We start from the raw sequence: 22,687 nt of genomic DNA, 5'->3' as shown, positions 1-22,687 counted from the left end.
CAAATGTGTAGGAAATAGCCCCTTACATCATGCAGTCAAAGATTCTGCTAAAAGATTCCGTCAAGGAGCTGAGGAACTCTCCTGGAGCCTCCTGACCTCCTCCAACATGGCTTGTTCTCTGTGCCTGGTGCACAGCTCTCACACCGGGGTCTTGACCATTCTACCTTTGCTTCTTCTTTTTTAGAGAGAGAGAGAGCGTGCAGTGTGTGTGTGTGTGTGTGTGTGTGTGTGTACAGTCCAGCAGTTGGGGAGGGGTAGAAGGAGAAGGAGAGAATCTTAAGTAGGATCCATGCCCAGTGTGAAGCCCAGTGCAGGGCTCGATCTCATGAGCCTGAGATCACGACCTGATCTAAAATCAAGAGTCAGGCACTTAACTGACTGAGCCACCCAGGTGTCCCTCTTTTTTTGGTCTTCTGTTCCTTTCCTCCATTCCTCTCTTGTTTTCTTTTCTTTTTTTTAATTTTATTTATTTATTTGTCAGAGAGAGTGAGCACAAGCAGATAGAATGGCAGGCAGAGGCAGAGGGAGAAGCAGGCTCCCCGCTGAGCAAGGAGCCTGTACAAAGGACCTGAGCCAAAGGCAGCCACCCAACCAACTGAGCCACCCAGGCATCCCTCCTCTCTTGTTTTCATTCCTCTAGTATCTTTCTGAGGAAGGGTTCATGGAAGGTAAAATTTTATGACCTTGCAAAAATTTTTTGTTATGACCTTGTATCTTTATTTGACTCTAACACATGATAGTTTAATTAGGTATACAATTTTAGGTCATAAAATTTTGTTCATTATTTTGTAGGCTTTGCTCCACTGTCTTCTAGTTTCCAGTGTTGCAGTAAGAACAAATAATCCTGGTCCTTCATAGGTGACCTTTTATTTCCTCCAATATCTTGTAGGAGCTTCCGGTTGACATCAGCTTTCGAACATTTTAGGGTGATATGCCTTGATGTGGATCTTTCTTTTTTTCTATAATGCTGGGTACTTCTTGTACTCTTTCAGTAAGATAACTCATGTTCTTATATTCTTGAATTATTTTTTGCTGATTTCTAATTTCTTCCTTTCTGTTTTCTTTTTCTGGTATTCCTCCCAGTCGGGTCTCCTAATTATCACATCTTTTCACCTTTCTTCCATCTTTTTGTTTCACAGTTTACTCAGAGACTTCCTTTATGTTCTAACATCTGTTAAATGTTTCATTTCTGCTATCCTAGTTTTTCACCTCACTCATCTTTTAAAATCTTTAACTGTGGTAAAACATGCATAAATTAAAATTTACCATCTTAACCAATTTTAAGTGTCCAAAAGTTCAATATTAGGTATAGTCGCACTGTTACACGGTCAATCTCAAGTCTTCCCATACTGAAACTGTACACATTAAACAGTAACTCCTTGTGCTTTCTCCCCCAGCACCAGCAGCCAACCTTCTATCTCTGTGGTTTTGATGGCTCTAGGTACCTCACGTTAATGGAACTGTGCAGTATTTGTCCTTTTGTGACTGTCTTATTTCACCAAGAAGAATGTTCTCAAGGTTCATCCAGGGGTAGCATGCGTCAGGAATCTCTTTCCTTTCTAAGACTGAATAATACTCCATTGTATCTGTCCACCATCCTGTTTGTCCATTCGAGGAGTTCTCTTTTGGACCCTGAATTTTTTTTTAAAGATTTTATTTATTCATCTGGGCGAGAGAGAGAGAGAGAGACCATAAGAAGGGAGAGAGGCATTGGGAGAGAGAGAAACAGACTCCCCACCGGTGGCAGGGAGCCCAACTCGAGGCTTGATCTCAGAACCCTGGGACCATCACCTGAGCAGAAGGCAATCACAAAGACTGAGACCCCCCAGGCACCCCACGGACCCTGAATTTTTTATAGCATTTCTGGTTTTGTTTCACAGATGGGATATCTTCTGTTACTCTTGCCCAGAACTGTATGTCACTTTTATCCCCAAATCTTTTCCCTGCCTAAGTCCTTTCCTCCAGGTTTCTTTGTTTTGTGGGTATTGCTTGATCTCTGTGTGCTAGATATTTAATCAGAAAAGCAGTGGTCCTTAACTGTTGCTCTCATGTAAGTGTGGGACTCTCCAAAGCTGACCAGTGGCTCCAAGCTCATGTGTGAGGCTTGCGACTGTGGTCATCACTGTAGAGTGCTGTGCCTCTGTCATGTCCTTGATGGACGCCTGGTATCTGTGTCTTCAGGTCTGTCCTGTTGGGCTGGTCAGATTCCCCGGAGAAGGACCTCCCTATCTTCTGGCTGAAGGCGCCAGCCTGATAGCCAGTGTTTGGGGGAGTGGACCAGAGAGGAGCACAGGGAATTGGAGGGTCAGTCGACCGCCTGTGCACCCTGCAAAGTCCCCTTGATTCCCCTGTTTTCAGGGCAATCCCTCATGCCTCGCCATGAAATGTCATTTTTATATTGTGTTAACCTTAAAAGTAAGATAGTCATTTTACCAGCAGAAAGTGGGTTTATTCAGGAAAACACAGAATTGCAATTTGGGACAAGCAAACTATAGCAAAACCATAGAGAAGTCCAAAAAAAATCAAGAGAGAAACGTTATTTTATGGAGAAGGGGAAGTTGGGAGGAGTTGTTTTGAACAAAAGTCCATTGGAGAAAAAGCAAAAGTTCAGGGTGACCACAGCTTCTCTGTCACTGACTGAGTTGAAGGGGTAGTCGGTTTCTTGCAGGAGATGCTGTGTCCATCCTGTAATGGACAATTCTTTCCTGTTGAAGGTTCTTCTGACCTCTGCAATTGACAATTTTTCCTGCAATTGACATTGGGTGGTAGGCTCCGCCTTCCAGCCTTTCCCTCGATCTCTCCTGCTCCACTTTAGTAAGGATTCCCTTTACTAATTTTCACAGTCATTTGCTGATAAATGCTCTTAACTAACGGAAGCTTGCCTTTGCTTTGAGTTTACTGAGAATTTGTTTTTAAATCTAGAAGAGTCATGCCCACTATCCACCCTGTCGAGAGACCCTGTTTTACTCCCTCGGCTTCACTTGACTCGAATGGCCTTGTAGACGGACTTCCAAGCCAACTCTGTTTTAACCACCTCCCTTCTCACCTCCTGAAGCACGCCCCATGCCATCCCATTTCCTGAGCCTTTGGGAAATTTTGCACTAAAATCAAGTTGGATATTTGCTCTTCTCCATCTCCACTGCTGGCTTGGGATTTCATTTTGTTAGCTCTGTTATGTTAGTTACTTCTGTCTGTCTGCTTTTCAGGTGCCAGAATTTTGTTTCCTTTCCTCTTTCCTTTTTTGCTCTTCTTAATACCTTTGGGGGGAACAAGCAAGCTCTGGTTTCTGTGGTCTTCTTGGGGCTTCAAGAGGGAAAGAAAATAAGCCCATGTGTTCAATCTGCTTTCTTCACCTTGAAGTCTCAGAGCTCTTCATACATTAAAATACTAGCTTATACCCATCACACAGGTTCCAGATCATCCTTGTTAAAATATTTAAATCTTTCTTTTTTGCAGTTTGTGTTTATTTTGCTATGTAGAACTGTAACTTTTTTTCTGAGTGGATGGCCATTTGTTTATCATTGACTTAGCACTCTGTTCAAGTATTTGGTAGACCCTGGTGTAAACAGGAATTCAGGAGATGTGTGACATTCTAGTCTTCCACTGACTCATGGTCTGGTTCTTCATCTCACACGGCTCATGTGCAGAAAAAGAAGAAAGTTCTGTGCAGTATGCCCTATGAAAGGAGGGGTTCCTGTTAGCTATCATTGTGACGGATAACAATTTTTCCATCTTGACGCTTTTTGTTATTTGATTCTGTTTGTTGATTTTCTAGAGTTGTTGAAGCAAACTGTTGCAAATAATTCCTTTTTTTAAAAGATTTTATTTATTCATTTGAGAGTGAGGGAGACAAAGAACACACAAGCAGGGGGAGAGGCAGAGGGAGAGGGAGAAGCAGACTCTCTGCTGAGCCAGACGGGATCCCCAGTGTGGGGCTCAATCCCAGGACCTAGAGATCATGACCTGAGCAGAGGGCAGATGCTTAATGAGCCACTCAGGTGCCTTTGTTGCAAATAATTCTTAAATTTTTTCTCTTATTTCCAATATGTATACTTCTTGTACTTTATTTTTTATTGAATTCATGAAAATCCAGGAAATGTTGAATACTACTGTTGATGTTGGAAATTCTTGTCCTGTTTTCCTTTCACAGTAGTATCGCACCTTTAAATATATTTTTGTATTGTTTCCTAGTAAATACTATCTCAGTTGAAGGAAGCTTAGTTCTGTTCTGCATTCACTAAGATTTTTTTCTTTAATCCAGAAATAGGTAAAAATTGTATTAAAATTCTTTTTGGCATTTGTTGATCAAGACATAAGCTGTTTTCTCTTTCAACCCATTTATATAATTAACATAAAGGTGTATTACATTGTGGAGCATATTTCCTCATGAGAGAAACATTCTTACATTCCTGGAGGCAAAATCTTAACTTATTGTAACATGGTATACTATTCCTGGGGGAAAATCGCTACTGTTAATTCTGGTCATTCTTTAATATGAAGCGTATTTTTTTTTTCAGGTTTTATTTATTTGACAGATAGAGAGCAAGAGCTCGAGCACCAGCAGGGGGAGGGAGGAGGGATCAAGGGGAAGGGAGGAGCAGGCAGAGGGAGAAGCAGGCTCCCCACTGAGTAGGGAGCCTGACACAGGACTGGGTCCTAGGACCCTGGGTGCCAGGACTCATGACCTGAGCCGAAGGCAGCCACTTAACCTACTGAGCCACCTAGGCTCCCCTGAAGCACATTTTAGAAATTTATTTTTGTTGTTGTTTTTATGGTTTTTTAAAATTTAGTTAACATATATTGTATTATTGGTTTCTGGGCTAGAATTTAGTGATTCATCAGTTGCATAGAGCACCCAATTGAAGGGAGTTCTTTTAAAGATTTCTTTTTAAAGATTTTATTTATTTATTTGTCAGAGACAGAGAGAGAGAGAGCACAAGCTCACAGGCAGGCAGAGTAGAAGAGGGAGAAGCAGGCTCCCTGCGGAGCAAGGAGCCTGATGTGGGACTCGATCCCAGGACGCTCGGATCATGACCTGGCAGCTGCTTAACCAACTGAGCCACCCAGGCGTCCCTCTTTTAAAGATTTTTATTTATTTGACACAGACACAGGGATCACAAGTAGGTAGAGAGGCAGGCAGAGAGAGAGAGGAAGGGAAGCAGGCTCTCCGCTGAGCAGAGAGCCCGATGTGGGACTGGATCCCAGGACCCTGAGATCATGACCTGAGCCAAAGGCAGAGGCTTAACCCACTGAGCCACCCCTCTAAAGCATATTTTTGATACTCTGTTGGTAACAAGGGGACATTTGGCTTCCTGTCACCTGGCTTAGGGATAAATGATTTTTGTTAATAAGACGTGGTTTTTTGTTAAGATATCAGCAAGCAGTGAAACCCAGTATCATTTATACACGATCAAAAAATGCAATAGGTATTTTTCTGCCTTCTCCAGTAGAGGTTGGTGACAGTTTTTGGCCGGAAGGAACATACTATACTCTGGGATATAGGACAGAGCCGTACAAGACTCTGACACTCCTTCTGACAAATGAGAACCCACAGTGTTTTGAAATTGCATCGGGAAACCTCTCATTTGGAAGTTACAATCTCCTGTTCCCCGGAAGTGGAGTCTTACATTTTCCTTGGGACTGAAGGCTCTTTTCCTTTGATCAAGGTCCTCAGCAAGGAGCTTTTAGCACATATATTTCAAGTGCCCCCCCCCCCCAAGTAGTTCTTAAGGGAATCTTGTGAATGGCCCCGAGCTGCCTTTTGTGGGCGCTGGAGGGTGACCTTCACCATGTGGCCGGTGGATCTGTGGAATTCTGAGTGAGGTGTGTTGAAGTCTCTTACTCTGATTGAGGTTTCTGTCAAAATCTTTGGTTTCTAAGAGTTTTTCCTTAGATATTCTGGATACCAAACTTAAGGGTTCATAGCTCTTGTGTCTTTTAATAAGCTTACCTTTTCTTTTAATTGAGCCTTCAGACCTGAAAGATTTCATTTTATGATGCTAACATACTCTTCCCATTTCGGCCTAGCTTTTATTTGTGTGATATATTTTTATAATTCCTTTATTCTTGATTTTTGTATTCATATGCCTTAAGTATATTTCTTACAGTGTAGCTTTATCTATAATCTGAAATTCTAATAGAGAGCCCATTCATGGTTTCTTGTGGCTTTTTTGCATGCATTTACTCTTATTCTTTTCCTCTTACATTTTCAGTATACTTTTCTTATTAGATTTCCCTTTCCTGATTTGCAGTCACCTAACCATGAATGTCATTTAGGCCTATAAGTTGAAAAGGTGGAATAGGCCCGAGAATCTGAGTAGCATAGTCTGATAATCATGTGAAAACTAAAGCTAAAATCAGAGCTAATCAATTTTGAGTAGAATAGGGACACCTGGGTAGCTCAGTTAGTTAAGCAACTGCCTTCAGCTCAGGTCCTGATCTCAGGGTCCTGGGATGGAGCCCCGCATCCGGCTCCCTGCTCAGTGGAGAGCCTGGTTCTCCTCTCCCTCTGCCTGCCACTCTGCCTACTTGTGCTATCTCTGTGTCAAATAAGTAAAAAAACCTTTAAAAAGTTTTTTTTGAGTTGACTAAGTAGACCTTTTCCCATCAAAATCAAAGTTTTCTGAGGCAGGGCTAGAAAAGCCAGTTGAAATAACGAGGACCAGGTCAGTGAGCCCCGCCAGGGTCTCAACATCAGAGGTGGAATCCGAGCAAGGGGCGAGGAAGACAAGTGACTCACCCTGTGAGCCGTCCAAAGCCAGCCTCACGCCCAGAGTCAGAGGGACCCAGGAAGACCTGGGTCAGGGCGGGCCAGACAACCTGGGATGGTTCTGGTGATAAGAAAGCCAAGGTGGGGACAGAAGGGTCAGATGTGGCCCCGCCTGACTGCATCAGATTTCCTGTCACGCAACCACCAGCTGGGGCTGGACTGCATCTGCAGGATGGGGGCAGAGCCCCCAGGACACGGGGGGTTCCCAGGACAAAACAGTGACAGTAGCACAGCCAAGCAGAACTACCAAACAGTGGTTTAAAGAAATCACTGGAAACTTTTCACTCAGATTGGGGAAGTCACCTAGCAATTTGCTAAGCAGAACAGGATATTCTTGAAAGTACTCTGAATTACGGGGGTGGGGGGGCCCTGCACCCATCGTCAAATGAAATCCACTTAACTGCTTTTATCCATGTTGTGGGAAGATGGGCAGGGATCTGTCCCTTCGGCTCTGTTGTCATTCCTGTCTGCCTTGATATCTTTTGCTTTTTATTGGGGTAAAGTAGACTGTGAAATTGACCATTTTAACCATTGGTAATTGTACAGCTCCCTCCACATTGGCGTGTAGCTGTTACCAGGGTCCATCCTCAGAACTGTTTCATCTTTTCCCAACAGAATCCCTGTATAATGAAGCACTAATTCCCTACCTCCCAGCCCCTGGTACGCTCCATTCTACTTCCGTCCCCATGCATTTGCCTCCTAGAGGTACCTCACGTGAGTGGAATCATCCAGCCTTCTTGTCAGGTTTATGTCTCCTTATGTAATGTCCTCAGGTTCATCTGTGTGTCTCCCATTCTGCTTTTGGCATCCATCCTTCTTCCTTGTGGGTGAACTCGCACCAGCGACACTGCAGCAATGGCTTGGGGGTGGGCGGGGGGGGGGCTTGCCACCATGTCTTCAAAACCTGTAACAGCCTTGTAGCTGACTGAATTAGACCCATATCTGTCGCCAGTGTGGGAGGTCAGCCTTTTCTAACGCGACTATTTAGCTGTTTGATTTCTCCTCCCTTTTCTCAGAGGAATGGAATGTAGACCACACCCCATCCCCCATATCACCGCCACCTACTAGAAACTGGAGACTCGGTCAGTCCTCCTTGTCACTAAGGAAGAGGAAAGTGTTGTGTTCACCAATTTGGGCTCTCGAGCTCTGTAAGTCAGAAAGGTCTGTGTTGAAACTGGAGATGGAGGGTAACAGATTGGGGAAGGGTTGGAGTGGGGGCTGGGCGTGGGTTTGGGAGGGAGAGTAGAGACCCCCCTAAGACACTGCTCAGAGGCCTGGCTGTGAGGTGTACACAGTAACCCAAAATCCCAAGAGGAGGGCTCAGCTCGGCAACCCTGCAGGCTGAGGGATCTCCGTCCTACCTGTTCCAACCTACTGAATTGCCTCTTTTTTTTAAGACTATTTATTCACTTGAGAGAGAGAGAGAGAGTGTGTGTGTGCGCGTGCGTGTGTGTGCATGCCTGCCAAGTCGGGGGTAGGGGTGGGAGCAGAGGGAGAAGCAGACTCCCCAGTGAGCAGGGAGCCCACCTTAGATGTCCCATCCCAGAACCCTGAGATCATGACCCAAGCAGAAGTCAGACGCTTAACCAACTGACCCACCCAGGTGCCCCAGCCTGCTGAATTTGTACAAAATGCAGGAGAAAATGAGGGGGGGTGCTTTTAGAGACAGCATTAGGGTTGCAATTAAGGGCTCCTAACCTGAGTTAGCTGAGTCTTCTGGTTGTAGGGGATCATTTGAAGGAAATCACCTGCATTCCAACATTGCCGGCACACACAATTTTTTTATGTATAGAGACACTAGATGTCCTGCTGGCTTCAGGAAGTAAAAGCATAATTTTCAAAATTAAATGGAAGAGTGTTTCCTCCTGCTGTGAACTGAGGTGGATTTAAAGTGTCTTTGTCCTTTCTCCTCCCTGTGGATCCTTTGTCCTGCCGGAAGCCCTCCCTAGATAAATATGCCAGCAGCTGGCATTGTAGCTGGCACCATCCAACACCGAAAGCCATTATCTTGCCATCATTAAGAGAGACGAGGCCTTGATGTTCGCTGCTGTTACCACTCGATCTCCCAGGACAGCATGCAAGTCTATTTAGATAATAACAGTCCCAAGTGAAATCAGCACTGAGTATTTTTTTCCATTCTTTTGTGCATGAAATGTTCATCTGGGAAAAAGAAATAGTCTAGCCATAGAAGCTGATGATTTTAGAGACTGAATTCAGTCTTTCCGGGAGGGAGAGGTTAAGATCGGGTTGAAGATTATCTCATATAAATTAAACTTGGTCAGGGAACAAAATTCCTTAGAACAGATTGCTTTGTTATTACGTCTTATTTTCTTAGGAAGCACATCCAAAAATACAGAAGTGCCGTTTCGCCTTAAAAAAAAAAAAAAAATTTTTTTCCTTACTAAAAATAGTCTGTTTGGAGTGCCGGAGCCCCAGGGTGTGGACAGAATCGTGTTGCTCTGTGAAACTCTGCAGATGCTCTTATGAACGTGGGGGGAGCTGGTCCCTCACATGGGGCAAGTTGGGAGGAGTATAAGATCGAAAAACTTAAAAAAAAAAAAAAAAAGATTGAAAAACTTCTCTGAGGGCAACTTGGCGGAATCCATCATAATTTATCCCACAAGTGTGCAGTATAATAACAGAAGACTGGGCACAACTTAAAGAGACCGTCGTATCCATCCATGTGCCAGACCCGTACATAGCTGCTGGGGAAGAGAATGGAGGGTTAATGGTGGTGAAAAGTGAGTTCCTTATGGAAGAGCTATCATACAGCAGACTCTTTTTTCAGGATTTAATTTATTTGACAGAGAGAGACACAGTGAGAGAGGGGACACAGGCAGGGGGAGTGGGAGAGGGAGAAGCAGGCTTCCTGTTGAGCTGAGAGCCTGATGTGGGGCTCGATCCCAGGACCCTGGGATCATGACCTGAGCTGAAGGCAGACACTTAACCGACTGAGCCACCCAGGCACCCCACAGCAGACAGTTTTATAAGGGCTCTTCTTGTTATTTTTGAAACTAATCTTGACTACAATCCTATGAAGTTTCGATCCTACATCCATTTTAAGGATCTGGAAGAGAACCTGGGTGGGGGCTCAGTCGATTATAAATAAATAAAATCTTAAAAAAAAAGGAAATTAAGCAAGCAAATCCACTTACAATAGAAACACAAAGAACAAAATACTTAAGAATTGATTTAACCAAGGCAGTGAAATATCTATACACTTAAAACTGTAACACATTGCTTTAAGAAATTAGAGGGCACAAATAGATGGAAAAACATCCTGTGTTCGTGAAATGGAAGACTTAATATTGTTAAGATGTCACTTCCCAAAACAATCTACAGACTCAACACAACCCCTATCAAAATGTCAGTGGTATTTTTTAACACAAATAGAAAAAAAATCCTAAAATTCCTAAGGCATCACAAAGGACCTGAATAGTCAAAGAACTTTGAGAAAGAAGAACAAAGCCAGAGGCATTAAACCTCCTGATTTCAAAAACATTATAAAGCTACAATAATGAAAACAGTATGGTACTAGCATAAAGTACTAGCATAAAGACAGACATACAGACCAAAAGAACAGAACCACAATGAGATATCAATAATCTCATACCTGTTAGGATGATCATTACCAAAAAAAAAAAAAATTAACAAGAGTTAGCAAGATGTGGAGAAATTGGAGCCCTCATGCACTGTTGGTAAGAATGTAAAATGGTGTGACCACTGTGGAAAACAGAATGAAGACTCCTCAAAAAAAAGTAACACTTACACCATTTAGGAATGCTACTTCTGGGTATTTATCAACAAACAAACAAACAAAAAACAAAAAACCTGAAATCAGGATCTTCAAGAGATATCTGTACTTCCATTTCATTGCAGCATTATTCACAATTGCCAAGATATATAAACAACCAAATGTCCATGGACAGATAACACATATAAACAAAATGTGGTACAGACACACAACGGAATATTGTTCAGCCATAAAAAGAAGGAATTACTGCCATATGTGACCACATGAATGAACCTTGAGGACATTATGCTAAATAAAATAAGTTAGTCACAGAATGACAAATCCTGCAGGATTCCACTTATATGCAGTATCTAACAGTCAACCTCACAGAAGCAGAAAACAACAGTAACTGTAGGGGATGGAGGAAGATACAGAGAGCAACTGTTAACAGGTATAAAGTTTCAGATACCCAAAATGACTAAGTTCTAGAGATCTGCTATACAACACTGTATGTATAACAGCATCGTACCACATATTTAAAAATTTGTTAAGAAGGTAGAGTTCATGTATCTTTTCTTAATACATCAAAAAAAAAGACAAAAGAATTCAAAGAAAAAAGGGAAAGTGCAAGAGTTAGGACAAAAGCTCAGGTCTGATATCAGCACCAGTACTGCCTCTAATATCCAGAGCTATAAAAAGATATGTTTTGGGGAAGGGAAGTTGTGCTTATGTGTAAATTAATGCTCTCTACAACCAGGGCCTAGATGAAAGGTATCCATTGTGAAGATCTGGGCGAACTATTCCGACTTTAATCAGATATAACATAATCCAATCTAATTTCACTCTCTCACAAACATTTATTGTATAGCCACTATGAGCAAATTGTTAATCAGAACAAAGACACTAGTTTTGTTGAAAACTATCAAAAAGCCTAAAAATCAGAACTTGGGTTGTTTCTCAGTTCTTGCTTTTCCACCACTAAAAACAGGTGCCAATCCCAGACAAATGCTGTAAGAAGTTGTACAGACACTAATGCATTTATTTTCTGGGCGATTAAACTCACCGAAAGAAGTTTTGACACCTTTAAATAAAATATTAACTATATTTCATTTCAGAAACACTGAATGTGGTTACATCCTTCTTTTGGATCAGGAGAATTCAGTTTTCATTTAAGATTAAAAGGACACTGGGGCACGGAGGTGGCTCAGTCAGTTAAGTGTCTGCCTTCAGATCAGATCATGATCCCAGAGTCCTGGGATAGAGCCCCAAGCTGGCCTCCCTGCTTAGTGGGGAGTCTGATTCTACCTCTGACTCTCTCCTCTCCCCTCTCAGGCTCTTTCCATCTCTCTCTCTCTCTCAAAAAAAAAAAAAAAAAATATATATATATATATATATATATGTATGTATTTTTTCTTGCTCTCATTCACTGTCTCTCAAATAAATAATATATATTTTATAATATAATATTTATATAAAATTAAATTAATAAATCAATAAATTATTTTATATTTTATATTATCTATATAAAATTAAATTAATAAATCAAATTATTAAATCAATAAATTATTTTATTATAAATCATTAAAATTAAATTAATAAGTTATATTTATATATTTATTTATTTTATATATTTTTATTTTTTATATATTTTTACTATATAAAATATTTCTATTTTATTATATAAATAATTTTTTAAAATTTATTTGAGAGAGAGAGTGAGTGAGAGCAAGCAAGCATGAGAGGGGGAAGGTCAGAGGGAGAAGTAGACCCCCTGTTGAACAAGGAGCCGGATGTGGAACTTGATCCCCAAACTCCAGGATCATGACCTGAGCTGCTCAACCAACTGAGCCACCTGGGTGCCCCAAAATATAATAAATAAATAAATAAATAAATAAATAAAAAGACATTAATATATATATTTTATATATAATATATATTTAATATATTTTAAACATTTTAATAAATTAATAAGGGAAGTGGGCTTCAGCACAAGGAACGTGCAAGCCTATTCTTAAAGTCACTCCGAGTGGCTATTAAGGAGAATGTGTATTAGCAAAATTAACACATTTATTAAGATCAGCTCTTGTTAACCTCCACCTCTTTGCATAAAAATCCTAAAACAAACTCAGTATCTATTTAAATGGAAATACAAAATTGCAGTATATCCTAAAGAAGAAGTTACTCAGAAGAAATTACACATCAACTCTGAGCTCTTAATCTCAATCTTTTTTTTTTTAAGATTTTATTTATTTGAGAGAGAGAGAGTGTGAGAGAGAGCATGAGCGAGGAGAAGGTCAGAGAGCGAAGCAGACTCCCCATGGAGCTGGGAGCCTGATGTGGGACTCGATCCCGGGACTCCAGGATCACGCCCTGAGCCGAAGGCAGTCGTCCAACCAACTGCGCCACCCAGGCATCCCCTCTTAATCTCAATCTTTAGCTACAAAAGCCAATAGGCCATTCCAAATTCTTTTTGGTAAAAAGGACCTATTAAGAAAACCCTAGGCTACCTGAGAGTGATACAGGCAAATGCAAAAAGGTTTTCAAAGAAAAAGCGTTTCCACGCTACGAAAAATGAGAGCTGGAACCAGAACGAGGAGAGTAGGCATTTCTATGCTCCAGAAACATTCTAAATACAATCATAAGCGGTGCTGACAGATGGCCACGTTCTGTAGCTCAAGAGGTTTTTTGTTTTGTTTTGTTTTTGTTTTTAAAAGATTTTATTTATTTATTTGACAGAGATCACAAGTAGGCAGAGAGGCAGGCGGGGGGGGGGAGCAGGCTCCCCACTGAACAGAGAGCCTGATGCAGGACTCGATCCCAGGACCCTGAGATGATGACCTGAGCCGAAGGCAGAGGCTTAACCCACTGAGCCACCCAGGCACCACTCAAGAGGCTTTAATACAATGAAAATAATTATAATAGGAACCACAGAGGCAGATGTTAAGCCACTATCTTCCCAATGTATTTGCTTTTAAGGGGAAAACAGAAAATCCACACGCTGTGACTTGATTTGAAATCCTAAGGAGTAGGTCAAGATGAAATAAGCACACACCACCCAATCTTCCACAGAATGCAACTAAAAACACTGGACAAGTTTATCTGAGGACCTGAAAAAGTAAATGGTGTAGCAGGCAGATAGAGAAAGGAAACCAGAACTCAAAGCACCACTACACCAGGGTCAAGTTCCCCACTTTCTGTTCCTCCGGGATCTCCTAGCCTGGACTCAAAAGCTGACAATGAACACCAGATGCACCAAGAAAAGCTCCAGAGAAGTCTTCTACTTCTGGTCTAAGGAGCAGAAAGGGGACTTTTATAGATAAGAGAGAGTGAGCCAATTTCCTGTACTCTTGTTTCATCCCTTTCACGCTAGTCCGCGTCCCCAGGGAACACCAGGCTAGCAATGCGGGCAATGGCGGCAGCACACAGGCAGGCTCCTAAAGCTCTACAAAGAAACCGTGGTCCCACTAGGAAGAGGAGAATCCCTAGTTCAGGGATCCTCTGTCCTCTCACTGCTTGGCCAGAGGCGGACATAGTCATGGAAAGTAAAGCCCCAACTTTTTAGCCAAACAACCAGAAGGTGGGCTCCCCCAGGCGCCAGAAGCCATTAGGGAGACTGCAGAACGGGAGGTTCGTGAAAAGCTTACCAAGTTGTATGTGTGCTCCTGAGCTCATACATGAGCTGGGCATGCATGGACTTGACTGTGAGAGCATACCAAAGGATCTGAGAACTAAACTATGACCTTTCCAGACAGGATGCTTGCAGACTTATCATACAAGTAAAATCCAAAAAATGAATGGACTCTTCAACCACAGCTTACAGCATGCTAGTTGGAACTTGTAGCCTGACCCTAACCAGGCAAATTTCTTGCTAAAGCAAAAATTCACCATTTTCTACAGGATTTAAACATGACCCACAATCACTGAAGTCAAACTGTCCATAATACAATCCAAAATTAACAGCCTTTCAAAACCCCAGAAAACCCCATGATCTCACAAAGGGAAAAGATAAGCATGATACAGATGCTGGAATTATAGAACAAAGTCGTTGTTGCTGTTGTTTTTTAAGAAGCTACTATAGCGGTGCCTGGGTGACTCAGTTGGTTAGGTGTCTAGCTCATAATTTCAGCTCAGATCATAATCTCAGGGAAGTGGGATTGACCTTGCATTGGGTTCTGCGCTGAGCGTGGAGTCTGCCTGAGATTCTCTCTCTCCCTCTCCCTCCACCCCTCCCTTCCCCCAACTGCATGTTCACACACATTAAAACCAAACAATAATAATAACAATAATAATAACCCAAACCTAAAATTCACTGGAAAGACTCAAAGCATGATGAAACGACAGAGGAAAGAATCAGTGAACCCAGAGATAATATGAATTAGAAATTTTCCAAGCTAAACAATAGGAAAAAAAATTTAGAAAAAGTACAGAACCTCAAGGACCTGCAGGACAATGACAAGGATACAGCATTTCCATCATTAAAGTCCCAGAAAAAAAGGAAAAAAGTACAGTGCTCCCGAGAATGTGAAGAACAACGGCTGAATATTCACCCTCAACAGAGCAAAAACCAAACTTCTAAAATCAAAAAGCTTAGTAAGCCTCAAATAGGAAGACACTCAAAGAAATCCATACCTGAACACTATAACCAAATTGCTGAACATTAAAGACAAGGAAAATATCTCAAAAATAGCTATAAAAAAAGATATTAAATACAGAGTAATAATGATTCCAAGATTGCAGATTTCTACCAGAAACCACAGAGGCCAGAGGCAGTGAAACACAGTTTTCAAAGTGGTAAAAAAAAAAAAAAGAACTACCAACGTAGAATTCTCTATCAAGCAAAAATTCAAAATAAGGAGAAGTCTCAGATGGAAAATAACTGAGAAAATTATCTGATAGCAGTCTTGCTCTAAAAAAAAGTGCTAAACGAATTCTTGAGACACTGGTAAAATGGTACCAGAAATAATAACCAAACTTCAGGAACAAAGGAACAGTAACAGCTACAGCAAATATCTGGTTTAAATGTAATCAGCAATTCTTCTTCTAAGTTCTTTAAATTGTGGGGGTTTTCAAGGAAAATAGATGACAAACTATAACATGTGAGCAGGAAGGAAAAGGGACCTAGGTGGCATACTCTACATCCCACTTAACATGATAAAATGCTAATTTTAAGTAGACTGTGTAGGCATGTATATTGTAATCCCTAGAGAAACCACTAAAAAACCTATAGAGAGAGATAAAAATCAAGAAATCATAGGGGTCTAGGTGGCTCAGTCAGTTGGGTATCTGCTTTTGGCTCGGGTCACGATCTCAGGGTCCTGGGATCAAGCCCCATGTCAGGCTCCCTGCTCAGCAGAGACTCTGCTTCTTCCCCACAGCTTCTGTGTGCTCTCTCTCCTCTCAAATAAGTAATCTTTTTAAAAAATTCATAAATTGCTAGAAAAAGGAAAACATCAAACAATCCAAAATAAAGAAGAGAATAGAAAAACCAAAGGATGGGAAACAAAGGGAATAAAGAAAAAAAAATAAATGGGAGACCTAAATCCAAATACATTAATAATTATACTTAGTATCATTACATATGTTATATTAACAAGCAGGAGTAATTATATATTATAATGTGAGTAATCATGTTAAAAGATATACCACATAAATATCAATCAGATTAAACTGAAGTAGCTATATAAATCAGACAGCAGATTATTTTTGAACTTAGAACAAGTGAAGTTACCACAAAGAAGAACATTACATAATGATAAAAGATTTGATTCACCAAGAAGATATAACGTACACACCTAAGAACAGAGCCTCAAAATACATGCAAAAATGGATAGAAGTGAAAATATAATTGGAAAACCCCACAATTATGGTTGGAGAATTCAACACTCTTCTCTCAGTAACGGATATAGAAAGCATACAAAGTATCAGCAAGGATACAGAAAAACTGAACATAATCTTCAACCAACTCAATCTAACTGACATTTATAGAAAACTATAGAACAGCAGAACATAATTCTTCTTACTGTATGGGAGATATTCACCAAGACAAACCATATCCTAGACCATTTAAAAATTTTAACAAATTTAAAATGACTGAAATAGTACTTTTTTTAGAGTATGTTTTCTGACCATAATAGAATTAAAACAATAATAGAAAGATAACAGGGCAAAAATTCCCCAAACATGTAAAAACTAAACATTTCTAAATGATCATGGGCAAAAGAGTAAGATATAAGGGAAATGAGACATTTAATTTTTGCTCAAAGTATCAGAATTTGCAGGGTATAGCTAAAACAGTGATTAGAAGGAAATTTGTATGGGCGCTGGGTGGCTCAGTGGGTTAAGCCTCTGCTTTCGGCTCAGGTCATGGTCTCGGGGTCCTGGGATCGAGCCCCGCATCAGGCTCTCTGCTCGGCGGGGAGCCTGCTTCCTCCCTCTCTCTCCGCCTGCCTCTCTGCCTACTTCTGATCTCTGCCTGTCAAATAAATAAATAAAATCTTTAAAAAAAAAAAAAGAAGAAGAAGAAGAAGGAAATTTGTACCATAACATGCTCATCTTTTTTTTTTTAAAGATTTTATTTATTTATTTGACAGAGAGAGAGTGATCACAAGGAGGCAGAGATGCAGGCAGAGAGAGAGGGGGAAGCAGGGTCCCTGCTGAGCAAAGAGCCTGATCCCAGGACTCCGGGATCATGACCTGAGCCGAAGGCAGAGGCTTAACCCACTGAGCCACCCAGATGCCCCTATATTACATGCTTCTCTTAAAGAATGATCTCAAATAAACCATTTAAGTTTCTACCTTAAGAAATGAGAAAAAGGGGGCACCTGGGTGGATGTTGGGATTGAGCTTGGTGTTGGACTCTCTGCTCAGCAGGGAGCCTGCTCCCCCCCATCCCACCTGCCTCTCTGCCTACTTGTGATCTCTGTCAAATAAATAAAATCTTAAAAAAATGAGAAAAAGAGTAAAATAAATTCAAAGCATGCAGGAGGAGAGAAGTAACATAACAGAGAATCCATGAAACTGAAAACAGGAAAAAGGAGAAAAACTAAATCAAAAGCTGGTTCTTTGAAAAAGACAGATTAAACCATTATGTATACTGGTAAAAAAAAAAAGATGATACAATTACCAACACCAGGAATGAAAAAGAGATTAGCACTACAAACTCAAGATTAAAAAGACAGTAAGGAGAGACTATGGACTCTGAAAAACAGTCTGAGGGGTTTGAAGTGGCGGGGGGGGTGGGAGGTTGGGGTACCAGGTGGTGGGTATTATAGAGGGCACAGCTTGCATGGAGCACTGGGTGTGGTGAAAAAATAATGAATGCTTTTTTTCTGAAATTAAATAAATTGGAAAAAAAATAAAGACCTTATGAAAATGAAAAAAAAAAAGACAGTAAGGCCATGCTAGATAGTTACATGCCCATAAATTCAACAATTCAATGAAATTAACAATTCCTTGAAAAGCACAAACTACTAACATTCACTCAGGAAGAAACAGATAACCTGAATAGTCCCATGCCTATAAAAGAACTTGAATTCATAGTTTGAAATGTTCTGAAAACACAATACAACTAAACAAATCCAGGCCCTTGCAAATTCTACCAAACATTTAAAGAAGAAGTAATAACAATTCTACATGATCTCTTCCAGAAAATAGAAGAGATGGGAAAACTTCCCAACTCATTTCTGGGGGACCAACATCACACTGATACTAAAACCAGACAAAAGCAGTACCAAAAAAGCCACACAAGGTAGAGTACTAACCACTACACAACCACGGCCCAAAAAAGCCACAGACCAAATTCATCATAAACATAAATGCAAAAATGCTCAACAAAATTTAGAAAATCAAATCTAGCAACATGTAAAAAGAATAATACACCACAGCCAAATGGAGCTCACCCTTGAAATGCAAGCGTATTCAAACTTTTAAAAGTCAATCAATTATGATCCACCATATTAACAGACCAAAAATCAAAACAAACAAAACAAAACAAAAAACACAAGGAAAACCGTAAGGTCATATCAAACACACAAAAAACATAACAAACTGCAACATCATTCATGATTCAAACAACTCTCAGGAAGCCATTCAGAGGAGCAAACTTCATCAATCTGATTAAGGGCACTGACCAAAAAAACCACATGGCTAATCTCATACTTAAAGTAAGTGAAAGACTGAATGCTTTCCCTTCAAGATCAAGAAGACAAGAATATTCATTCTCACCACTTACAAAAAGTCCTAGCTAGTGCAGTATGGCAAGGGGAAAAAAAAAAAGATCGGAAATGAAGAAATAACACTATTCTAGCCACAAACAACATCAATGTCAACATAGAAAATTTCAAGCATTCTACAGAAAAGCTGCTAAAATAACTGAGTTCATAAGGTCACAGAATATAAGGTTAATATATAAAAATCAATCATATTTGTAAATACTGGTGATGTAAAATTAGTAACAAAAATTTTTTAAAATATCACTCACAAGAGCACCAATAAGAAATATTTGGATATAAATTTAATAAAACATATGAAGGATCTGTATGCTGAAACCTACACAATGTTAAAGAAGTCAAAGACTTAAGAAAATAAAGACATACCATGTCCATGGATTTTAAGACCTGATACAGTTAAGATATAAATTCTTCCCAAACTGACCTACGGATTGAATGCAATTCAATAAAAATTCCAGCAGGATTTCCTTGTAGATATAAGTAAGATTACACTTAAAAAAAAAAAGGAAGAAGAAGAAAAACCACAACAGACAAAACAATTTAGAAAAAGAACAAACTTGAAGGAGTCATACTAACCGATTTAAAGATTTACTGTAAAGCTACAGGAATCAAAGACAGTGGGTATTAGTTAAGGAATAAACACATATATCAATGGAACAGAACAAGTCCTTAAACAGAATATGGTGCGGGTACAAACGGAACTCAATGGAGTAGAGTTATCTTTTCAATTAGTGGTGTTGCAACAACTGGGTATCCATACACCAAAAAAAAAAAAAAGAAAAAAAAGAAAAAAAATACACACACACACCCCAATACAAAAAAACTTGACCTAACCCTTACATCTTATACAATATTAACTCAAAACAGACCATACATCTAAATACGAAGTACAAAACCATAATACTTTTAGAAGAACACAAAGGAGAAAATCTTCATGAACTTAAATTGGGCAAAAAGTTCTTAGGATTCAATTCCAAAGAAAAAAGAAAACAAAAAGAAAAGAAAAAATGCAGGTAAGTTAGACTTAATCAAAAAAGTCCTTTGTTTTGTGAAAGACACTATTAAGAGAATGAAAAGCCAAGCTATAAACTAGGAGAAAACATTTACAAATCACATAACCAATAAAGGTTTTATACCCAGAACGCAAAAAGAACTCTCAAAATTCAATAATAAAACAAACAATCCAATTAAGTGTGGGCCTATGGAGGTCTGTTGCTGTCACTGTAATACAGTTTATTGTTTTTGGAAGCTTTATGTTTTGGTGATAGTTTATTTCAATAAAAAATACAAATAGTGGGTGCCTGGGTGGCTCAGTGGGTTAAGCTGCTGCCTTCGGCTCAGGTCATGATCTCAGGGTCCTGGGATCGAGTCCCGCATCGGGCTCTCCGCTCAGCAGGGGGCCTGCTTCCCTTCCCCTCTCTCTGCCTGCCTCTGCCTACTGTGATCTCTCTCTGTCAAATAAATAAATAAAATCTTTTTAAAAAAATAGAAATAGTGGAATCATTAAAGGAGTACTAGTTGTTTTAAAATTTTTATGCAGTAGATTTGACCTTTTTTGATGTATACTTGTACAAATTTTAAAACTTGCATAGATTCCTGGTGAAAACGTAAAATGGTACACCCAATCTACAAAACAGTCTGACAGTTTCTTAACATTTTCAACACACACTACCTATTCCAGCAAACCTATTAGTAGGTATTGACCATAGAGAAAAAAATTTTGTCCACACAAAAACCTGTACACAAATGTTTATAGCAGCTTTTTAGCAGCTTTTTAAAGATTTTATTTATTTATTTGACAGAGAGAGACGGAACACACAAGCAGAAGGAGTGGGAAAGGGAGAAACAGGCTTCCAGCCAAGCCGGGAACCAGATTTCCGTCTCAATTCCAAGACCCTGGGATCATGACCTGAGCCCAAGGCAGACACTTAATGACTGAGCCACCCAGGTGCCTTTAGAGCAGCTTTATTCATAATCATCAACAGGTGGAAACAATCCAAATGTCACTCAGCAGGTGAATGGATGGTACATCCATACAATGGAATATAACTTAGCAATTAAATGCAACAAACTGTTGACAGAATATGATAAATATCAAACCATCACACTGACCGAAAGAAAGTCAGTCTCAGTGACTACATAGATAAATTCACTTGTATGGCATTCCAGAAAAGGCAAAACTACAGAGTCAGAGAATAATAGATCAGTGGTTGCCAAGTCCTGGAATAGAGGAGTATTTAACTATAAAGGTCAGAGAATTGTTCTTATGCTGACTGTGATGGCAGTTACAGGAATCTATGCAAGTGTTCAAATTCATGCAAGTACACATCAAAAGAGGTCAAATCTACTGCATAAAAATTTTAAAAGTAAAACAACTAGTACTCCTTTAATGATTCCACTATTTCTATTTTTTATTGAAATAAACTATCACCAAAACAAAAAGCTTCCAAAAACAATAAACTGTATTACAGTGACAGAAACAGACTTCCATTTCCAGAAACAGGCCAGACTAAATGTTCAAAGAAATTCTTCTCAATACCGAATTCTCCCAAGACCTTTTTTGATACACTTAAAAAGTGTATCAGAGTTTGTGGTAAAGTAAGGGAAACAATAATAGTTCAGAATTCAGAATCTGGGTTTTGTTTGTTTTTACAGAGGGAATGCACTAGGCATCTATATATATATATATATATATATATATACATATATATGTTAATATTCTTAGCAATATGAGGGACAACATCACATAATCAAACATTCACATTTCTGCAGTTAGTTCACACCAGTTCAGGTCAAGTTTTTTCATTTAAAAAATAACGTGTAAGGGGCGCCTAGGTGGCTCAGTGGGTTAAAGCCTCTGCCTTCAGCTCAAGTTGTGATCCCAGGGTCCTGGAATCGTGCCCCACGTCAGGCTCTCTGCAGAGCAGAGAGCCTGCCTGCTTCCTCCTCTCTCTCCCTGACCGCCTCTCTGACTACTTGTGATCTCTGTCTATGAAATAAATAAATATTTTTTAAAAAGTAACATTTTTTAAACATATATTTTTTAAAAATAAATAAAATATTTTTTAAAAAATAAATAAATAAAATATTTTTAAAAAAGTAACATTTTTAAAACATATTTTTTAAAAATAAATAAAATATTTTTTAAAAATAAATAAATAAAATATTTTTTAAAAAGCTTTCTGGATTTCTAAATTGCAGATAAGGAAATCGTGGACCTGCAGGAGCCAGGGCAAATCAAGATGGGCAAAGTGCCAGACAGGCAGCGCAGTCACCTGGGAAAACCAGCAATGCCAAGAGACTTGAAGTGTGCACTTTCAAGGGCAATTGCTCAGGGCCCAAACAGGGTAGAAGATTAGACCAAAATCATGCCAAAGGCCCTAAGAGTTTGCCGGAAAAACCCAATGACCAAATGTATTTTAAGTGGTTCCAGGAAGGTAGTGAAGTTGGCCCCAGATGCAAGGCAAAAGCAAATGCCAATATACTCATAACCCAATTTATTTACTTTTATTTTTTTTCCTGGAATAACCCAATTTAAACAGCGTTCTCAAAAAATTCCCACAGAGGGGCACCTGGGTGGCTCAGTGGGTTAAAGCCTCTGCCTTCAGCTCAGGTCATGATCCTAGGGTCCTGGGATCGAGCCCCACATCGGGCTCTCTGCTCAGCGAGGAGCCTGCTTCCTCCTCTCTCTCTCTGCCTGCCTCTCTGCCTACTTGTGATCTCTGTCAAATAAATAAAATCTTTAAAAAAAATTACCACAGAAAAAAATCCAAAATTCATGTTCAGACAGCCAGGAACCACTAAAATCACAAGCGACCAAGAGTGTGAATCTGAAGAAACAAATAGTGAACCAGATTCGAAAAACCTACAGATATTAGAATCATCAGATGATGAATATATGTTTAAACTTAAAGAAATACAAAATAGGCTGAGAAGTGGGATGAAGGGATAAAGGAA

The 22,687-nt window shown here is 39.8% G+C and overlaps 1 protein-coding gene across 8 annotated transcripts in view; it reads right to left on the bottom strand.

Moving 5' to 3' along the window:
* The window catches only part of LOC122906808 (A-kinase anchor protein 10, mitochondrial-like), a 52,825-nt gene that overhangs the window by 7,287 nt on the left and 22,851 nt on the right, over window positions 1-22,687 (bottom strand). For 2 of the 8 annotated variants that reach the window (XR_006384614.1, XR_006384618.1), the window contains exons 2-3: window positions 8,468-9,474; window positions 7,479-7,915 (exon numbers count right to left, since the gene is read on the bottom strand). The exons of 2 other annotated variants lie outside the window; for them this stretch is intronic. The gene's annotated coding sequence lies outside the window, so the exon portion shown is untranslated. Of the gene's footprint in view, window positions 1-1,778; window positions 3,677-7,478; window positions 7,916-8,310; window positions 9,475-22,687 lie in introns of those variants that run through there. 4 more of the 8 variants (XR_006384617.1, XR_006384619.1, XR_006384616.1 and 1 more) reach the window with 3 other exon arrangements.

The sequence above is a fragment of the Neovison vison genome, chromosome 5 (assembly GCF_020171115.1).
Source record: "Neovison vison isolate M4711 chromosome 5, ASM_NN_V1, whole genome shotgun sequence".
In the NCBI taxonomy this organism is placed as follows: domain Eukaryota; kingdom Metazoa; phylum Chordata; class Mammalia; order Carnivora; family Mustelidae; genus Neogale; species Neogale vison.
This window is presented reverse-complemented; position numbering and strand designations above follow the sequence as displayed.